Raw genomic sequence first — 6,757 nt, forward strand, 5'->3', positions numbered from 1 at the left:
GTTCCCACCCCAAAATCCCCCAATTTCACTCCCAATTTCATTCCAAACACTCCCAATTTTGCCTAAAATCGGCAGATTTCACCCCAAAATCCCAATATTTTTTGGGAATGTCACTCACATCCGCCGGAGCTGTACAGGCCCTGCTGCCTGTAGCTCAGGGCAGGTTGTACAACGACTGTTCCCACCCCAAATCCCCCAATTTCACTCCCAATTTCACTCAAAAACTCCCAATTTTGCCCAAAATCTGCACATTTCACCCCAAAATCCCAATATTTTTTGGGACTGTCACTCACATCTCCCACAGCTGTACAGGCCCTGCAGGCTGTAGCTCAGGGCAGGTTGTACAACGACTGTTCCCACCCCAAATCTCACAAAATTCAGCCGGTTTTGCCCAAAATCGGCACATTTCACCCCAAAATCCCAATTTTTTTTGGGAATGTCACTCACATCCGCCGGAGCTGTACTGGCCCTGCTGGCTGTAGCTCGGAGGGGGGTTGTAGGAGGACTGTTGTCCATAGCTCTGCTGGTTGTAGCCCCCGCTCTGCTGTTGGTTGTAGCCCCCGCTCGGGGCCTGCCCGTAGCTGGAGCTGCCGGAGCCGCTGCCGTAACTGGGGGGAAAAAAGGGAATTTTAGGAAAAATGGGAATTTGGGGAGAAAAAATGGGAATTGGGGAAAAAAAAAACAAGGGGAAGGGGAGGGGGGAGCACAGCAACAGGGGGGAGTGGCAGAAAAAATGTGGAATTTCAAACACAGCTGGAATTTGACTGGAAAACAGCTGGAATTTCACCCAAAAATAACCAGAACTTCACCCAAAAAACAGCTGGAATTTCACCCAAAAAACCAGCTGGAATTACACCCCAAAAACAGCTGGAATTACACCCCAGAAACAGCTGGAATTTCACCCCAAAACAGCCGGAATTTCACCCAAAAACAGCTGGAATTTCACCTCAAAACAGCTGGAAATTCACCCAAAAAACAGCTGGAATTTCACCCAAAAAACCAGCTGGAATTACACCCCAAAAACAGCTGGAATTACACCCCAGAAACAGCTGGAATTTCACCCCAAAACAGGGGGAATTTCACAAAAAAAACAGCTGGAATTTCACCCCAAAAGAGCTGGAATTTCAACCCAAAAACAGCCAGAATTTCACCCCACAACAGTGGGAATTTCACCAAAAAACAGCTGGAATTTCACCCCAAAAACAGCTGCAATTTCACCCAAAAAACAGCTGGAATCTCACCCCAAAACAACCGGAATTTCACCCCAAAAACACCTGGAATGTCACCCCAAAACAGCTGGAATTTCACCCCAAAACAGCAACAATTTCACCAAAAAACAGCTGGAATTACACCCCAGAAACAGCTAGAATTTCACCCCAAAACCAGCTGGAATTTCACCCAAAACCAGCCGGAATTTCACCCCACAAACAGCCGGAATTTCACCCCACAACAGCTGCAAAGTCACCCCACAACAGCTGCAACGTCACCCCACAACAGTGGGAATTTCACCAAAAAACAGCTGGAATTTCACCCAAAAAAACACCTGGAATTCACCCCAAAAATAACCAGAATTTCACCCATGAGCAGCCAGGGTGGGAGGAGCTCTGCGGTCACCGGCAGTGACTGGGCTGGGGTTTGCTGTTAACACTTTGGGGTTCAGCTCAACAATAACAGTCAATAACTACTAATTAACAATTAATTAGTTAATTAATCACCTCCCAGAGGCCGAGGCAGCTGCGGGGGGCTGGGAGTAGCCGGGGTAGGAGGAGGTCTGGCCGTAGCTGCCCTGCGAGCTCTGCCCGGAGCCGAAACCGCCGGAGCCGTAGGAGGGAGGAGCCGCCGGCGCCGAATAACCTGGGGGAATAATTAATTAACCATTAATTAACAATTAATTAACAATGGGTTAGAAAATGGGGGGGGAACAGGGAAATTGGGGTGGAAAATAGGGAAAAAAGCAGGGGAAATTGGGAAAAACAGGAAAAAAAACCACTGGAATTGAGAAATTTGAGGGGAAAACAAAATTGGAAAATAATTAAGGGTTAATTAATAGTAATTAATGATTTATTTACAATTGGGGAAAAAAGGGGAAATTGGAAAATAATTAAGAATTAATCGGGGGTTTCAGGGCAGGTTTGGGTCAGTTTTGGGTTCAAAGGTGCTGATTTTGGGTCTAATGGGATGCAAGGATGGAATTTTGGGAAATTTTTGGGGATTTTTTTGGGAAATTTTGGGGATTTCTGCCCTCACTCACCGCTCTGGCTCTGCCCAGGCAATTTTGGGGTCAGCTTTGAGGATTTCAGGAGATATTTTGGGCTCAGTTTTGGGTCCAAAGGGATACAAGGACGGGGATTTTTAGGAATTTTTTGGGAATTTTTTGGGGAATTTTGGGGATTTCTGCCCTCACTCACCGCTCTGGCTCTGCCCAGGCAATTTTGGGGTCAGCTTTGAGGATTTCAGGAGATATTTTGGGCTCAGTTTTGGGTCCAAAGGGATACAAGGACGGGGATTTTTAGGAATTTTTTGGGAATTTTTTGGGGAATTTTGGGGATTTCTGCCCACGCTCGCCGCTCTAACCCTGCCCAGGCACTTCCAGGATCAGTTCTGGCCTCAATTTTGGGTCCCAAACTGCTGATTTTGGGGGCAGTGAGATACAAGGATGAGGATTTTGGGGATTTTACGGGAATTTTTTTTGGAATTTTGGGATTTTTTTCAAGATTGGGAATTGGAATCAAAAGGAGGCAAAGTTCAACGGAAAACGCAAGGAACGGACCCAAAACCAGCTGGAATTCGACCAAAATCAATAATTAATCAAGAATTAATTAATGAACGAGCTGGCAGACACAGAGGCAGCTGCGGGGGGCGGGGAGCAGCCAGGGTGGGAGGAGCTCTGGGGTCCCTGGCAGGGACTGGGCTGGGGTTTGGGTTAATGACAATGATCAATCACTACTAATTAGCTAATTAACAGTTAATTAATCACCTCCCAGAGACTGAAACAGCTGTGAGCAGCCATGGTGGGAGGAGCTCTGGGGTCCCTGGCAGGGACTGGGTTGGGGTTTGGCGTTAACACTTTGGGGTTATGTTAACAATAACAGTCAATAACTACTAATTAACAATTAATTAGTTAATTAATCACCTCCCAGAGGCCTAGGCAGCTGTGAGCAACCAGGGTCCGAGTCCGAGCTCTGCCCGTAGCCCCCGTAGCTCTGCTGGGAGTAGCTCTGCCCCCCTCCCTGCGAGTAGCTCTGGCTGGGGGGGGCGGGGTAGGCGCCGTAACTGCCGAAAAAAAACCCAAAAAAACCCAAAATTGGGAAAAATCCCGGAGATTTTTAGGCATGGGGAAGGGTGGGGAAGGGGGGGGTTGTACCTTTGTGTCGCCGTCTGGCTGTAATCTGGGGAGGAAAGGGTTAAAATGGAGTTAATCGAGGGGAAAATCGCTTAAATAAATGATTTGCTTAATTAATTATAGAAAGTGTTAAAAGAAAATGGGTGAATCCAGCAGAAATCACTTAAAATAAATCGGTTTTTTAACTGGTTTATTGAATATGGGCAGGAAAGGGTTAAAGATTTGTGGTTAATTAATTAGAAAATCACTTAAGATCAATTTATTCCCCCAAGTTTATTAATTCTGAAAAGGAAAGGGTTAAAAGCTCGTGGTTAATTAATCAGAAATCGTTTAAGGGAAATGGATATTGATTATTTTATTAGGTATTTATTGACTATTAAAACAGCATTTTAATTAGGGAAATGAGGGCAGAATTATCTTACAATTAACACACTTTAATTATGTTATTGGTTGTTAATTAAATATCTTCAAAGTAAGTCTTTAATTTATTAAATACCTGTTAATTATTAACTATTTTTATTATAGAAGTAACACCAAAGTTATCTTACGACCTTCATTAAAATGATTAGCTATTGATTAAGTGACTTTAATTACAAAACAATCTGAAGAATATCTTAAAATAAATCTATTTTTTACGCTAATTAACGCCTTTAATTAAGTCATTTCCCACCACACTAATTACCAACAGCGTGGTTTTAAACACAATCATTCACCTTTTAATTATTTAATTTATTGCTCGTAACAATTAACAAGCTCCTTTTATTACACACAACAAAAATATCTTTAAATTAATTAACCCAAAAAATAATTAACTAATAAATACTTTAAAATCAATTCTTTACATTATTAGCTGTGATTAGGGCGGTTTTAATTAAGAAATAAACACCAAAATAATTCCATTATTGTTAATACCCCTAGTTAATATTCATATCAGTCGCTAATTAATAAAATTATTGCATATTAATATATTTTAATTAGGAAAATTAGCACAAACCCAATATTAAATCCATGTATTTAAAGCGTTTTACACTGATTCTTATAATTAAAACGCTCCCTTAATGATTAATAACACAAATTAATGATTTTAAGGGTATTCCCCCCCAATTTCCATAATTAAAACCCAATCAATACCCAATTACTTATCAATAAATCCATTTTTATTTCTTTATTTCTGTAATTAAAAGCACTTCATTAACCAATAATGAGAAAAACAATCACCCTGTTAAAACCTAAAACCCCCTAATTTTATAAAATACTTCCAATTACAAAAATTTAATTAAAGGACTCAAAATAAATAAAACTTAACGAGCGTAAAAATAACATTTAAGTAAAAAAATCAATTAATTAACGGCATTACTTATTAGCAGGAAGCCTCCAACTACAGAAACAGAATTAGAAGGGTCTTAAAATAAATATATTTTAACAATATAATTAAGTTAATTAAGAGTAATTTTTGGTTTTAGGGCAGAAATAGCGAAATTTTGACACAAAATAAAGGAAAATTTGGGAGTTTCACCCACCCTAAAGCACCAAACCCCTGCTGAAGAGGGAAATTTCCCGCCCAAAAATTAAATTAACGATTTTATCCCCTAAAATTACCGCAAATTTTGATTTTAATTGTAATAAAAGTGAAACTAAAGATGAATTTTATAATTTAAATGTGAAAACGGACGGGAAGCCTTAAAGCCCCCTCAGGCTCAGCACAACGAAAAGGGTCTAAAATTCCGATTTTTACAGCAAATATCCGCTTCAAAAAGCACTCAGAGCTCGAATTTAATTATTTACGTGTCATAAAAAAAAATAAAAATTAAAATAAATTTAATTTAGACAGAAAAAATTCCAAGAAAAAGTTAAAATTCTCCTCAGGCACCACATGACAAAAGGGGGTGTGAAAGCACATGATTGTAACAGCAAAAAGCGTCAAAAACATCACAAAAACAAATAATTAAACCATTTATACACGGAATTTAAAAGGATAAATTTAAACTTTAAATATTTAGATCTTTAAATGAAGGTACAATTTTAAACTCCCCTCAGGCTTTGTCTAACAAAAGACCTGCCCCGGGGGGGGGGAATATTTGGACAGTCTAAAAACCTGCATTTACCATCGAATTTCTCTCAAAAACTGACATAAGCAGCACAATAAAACTCAAATTTAATTATAAAACTTAATATTTCGTTAAAATACGTTTAATTTTCCCTCAGAAATCCTCACCGAAGAGCGCGGAACTGAACCCTCCCCCCCCTCACGACACGGCGGCGATTTCCCCTCACGCAGGGGAGAAACCGCGGGGGGGGGGGGAATTTTTTTTAAGGTCGAAACCGAAATTTTACGGTTTAATTTCTGATGTATTTGAATAAATTTGATTCATTTGATTTGACCGATTTTGATTTCATTTGATTTAACGGAAGGACCCGGATGTGTCACTGCGGCAGCGGCGCCGCGCACGCGCCGCTCGCACAAAATGGCGGCGGTGGCGCAGAGGCAAAACCACAAAATGGCGGGCGGGGGAAAAAGCGGGTCCCGGACCCCCCGAAACACCCCGGAATTAACCCAAAATCTCAACAAATTCCCGGGAATTCCAGCCGAGATTCAAGTTTTTGGGTTAAAATTGGGCGTTTCGGGGTTAATTTTCTTCCCCGCTGCAGGCGTGCAGCATCCGGGCGCGGCGCTTTGTTCGGCCCCCGCCCCATCGGCGATGGTTTTAGCACAAAAATAAGCCAGAAAAGCACCCGAAATAGGCGGTTTGGGCTTAAAACGTAAGTGTTAAAGCGGGAAAATATTAAAAGGATAAAGGAAAACAAATTAAAAACAAAAAATAGACAAGTGAGGCGTGGCGGAAACGGGGCGGCATCAAACCCCACACAGCGCAAATCACACACAGCCCCAGAGCAGCGCTGACGGTGAAAAACCCACAATGAAACAACGCCTTAACTACATCAATTAATGATAAAATAATGACTTCAAAGAGCATTGATTAAAAACAACACAACCAACGCCGTTTTAAGTGCGGCGGCCGCCGGAACCCCCTCAGGTTTCCCCCCCACGGTGCTCCCAGACCGCGCTGGGCGCTGCAGCCCCCGCCCGCCCGCGGGGTCCCCGGGGCAAGGAGGGGTCTGGGGGGTCCCTCCCCGAGGCTCGGGGGTCCCTGCCCGGGTGATAAGGGAGCTGAGGGGGTCCCCACGGCGCCGGTACCGTTGGAGGCCATGGCGGTGCCGCCCGTTCCGCGTCCGCTCCACGTGGCGCCCGCACTGCGCGCCCCGCGCGCCCGCCCGCCCTTTTATAGCCTCGGCCGGCGCGTCCCACCCACCGGCGCGCGAGGGGGGGAGCAGGGGAAGCTCCCCCTGGAGGTGGTACGGTCCTGGCGGGAAAAGGGGGCGGGAGGGCAGAGGGGGCGGGGTAATGGGCGGGGC

The 6,757-nt window shown here is 43.3% G+C and overlaps 2 long non-coding RNA genes across 2 annotated transcripts; both read right to left on the bottom strand.

Moving 5' to 3' along the window:
- Positions 1–423: 423 nt before the first annotated feature.
- Positions 424–2,444, bottom strand: LOC121362945. Its single transcript, XR_005956605.1, has 3 exons — positions 2,409–2,444; positions 1,716–1,854; positions 424–608 (listed from the first exon to the last, which is right to left on the bottom strand). It is a non-coding gene; the product is annotated as an uncharacterized LOC121362945 (long non-coding RNA).
- A 725-nt stretch (positions 2,445–3,169) lies between these two features.
- LOC121362939 lies at positions 3,170–6,667 on the bottom strand. The gene is made up of 3 exons (XR_005956603.1): positions 6,540–6,667; positions 3,365–3,389; positions 3,170–3,273 (listed from the first exon to the last, which is right to left on the bottom strand). It is a non-coding gene; the product is annotated as an uncharacterized LOC121362939 (long non-coding RNA).
- Between the last annotated feature and the right edge of the window lie 90 nt (positions 6,668–6,757).

The sequence above is a fragment of the Pyrgilauda ruficollis genome, unplaced genomic scaffold (assembly GCF_017590135.1).
Source record: "Pyrgilauda ruficollis isolate IOZ18807 unplaced genomic scaffold, ASM1759013v1 scaffold1171, whole genome shotgun sequence".
NCBI classification, from domain to species: Eukaryota; Metazoa; Chordata; class Aves; order Passeriformes; family Passeridae; genus Pyrgilauda; species Pyrgilauda ruficollis.